The following is a 1,282-nucleotide window of genomic DNA, read 5'->3' as shown; positions in this document are numbered from 1 at the left end:
GGGCGGCAGCGCGAGCCGGGGGCGGGGCCAGGGCGGTGCGAGCCCGGCCGACTCCCCACCCCCCTCGGCCTCTCTCCGCCGGAGCCGCCGACTCTCCACCCCTTCCCCCAGCGGATTGGCCGCCGACCTGCCGGGGGCCGGGGCGCTGGGGCCGCCTCCTCTCCACCCCCTTTCTCGGGGTTATCCTTTCAGCCGCTTTTCTTTTCCTCCTCTGGCTCCTCTGGTGCTCCTTCTCTCGGCGTTCTAGCTCAGGCTCGCTGCCGGTAGGCCCTCCATACAGCCAAACTTGTTGTCTCAGGATATCCCGCCCCCTACTCATTTCCCAGCGCCCTCCCCTCAAAAACCTGCCCCAGCATCCCTCGGAATTACCACTAAAGGAAAAAATAGGGCTGTCGCTCAAGGGAAGCGAGTGCGTCGGATGAGGGGACGTGCGGACCACCGAGGGCTTGGCGCGCCGGGTGAACTGTCCGCTGCCCCTGCGCAGGGAGCATGGCTTTCCTGAGGCGCATCCGGACCCGGGCGCCCTTTTTCCCTGGCTCGGTCCCCATTGGCTGGGCCCCTGGTGACGCGCGCTGAGTGGTGGGAGAAAGAGGGCGGTTCGCCGCCGCAAAGGCTATCGGCCCTTGTAGTTTCCCGAAGCCGCGGCGGCCCCACCGAGGCACCGCCTACCCTCCCGCCCCCGACCGAGGCCTGGCTGCGGAGCGGAAAGCTGCCCGAGGGGGCGGTGGCGGCAGGGCGTGGCCGGGGCCGAGTGGGAGTTGAACTAAGCAAGGGGGAGGGGGAATGGGTGTTGTTTGCCTGGGCCTATCCGCCGCGCGGGGCTGCCCAAACCACCTCTGCCACCGCCTCCTCGGCTCCAAGCCGCTCCCCGCGGGGAGAGCTCACACCCGGAGCGCTAGGCGATTGAGCGGGCGGCGGCGTGGGGAGGCGGGGTTTGCTGTCCTCCGGGTTTGAATGAACCCGGTTTCTAGGAGCTGTGCTTTGCCTTTCCTTTCTTTGCTCACCTCCCTCTTTCAGGCCTTCCGCTTCAAATACGAGGCCTGCTTTACCACAGAGAAGCATCTTCCATTTTATTTGTTGTCTCTAGCTGGCTTCTGGAACAGAGCAATGACCCATCTTCTTAGGTTGCATCGTGTTTTGCCAAATAGCCCTTGTGGTTGGCGGACTTCTCACTCTTATTGGTCTCACAAGATTCTGGAAGCGAAGAAGAACCCTCCTCCGTTTGGGTCAGCCCCGGTCACAGTTGAGCATAAGCTTCTGGGCAGGTGGAATTCACATCTGG

Source organism: Suricata suricatta, chromosome 2 (assembly GCF_006229205.1).
Source record: "Suricata suricatta isolate VVHF042 chromosome 2, meerkat_22Aug2017_6uvM2_HiC, whole genome shotgun sequence".
NCBI classification, from domain to species: domain Eukaryota; kingdom Metazoa; phylum Chordata; class Mammalia; order Carnivora; family Herpestidae; genus Suricata; species Suricata suricatta.
This window is presented reverse-complemented; position numbering follows the sequence as displayed.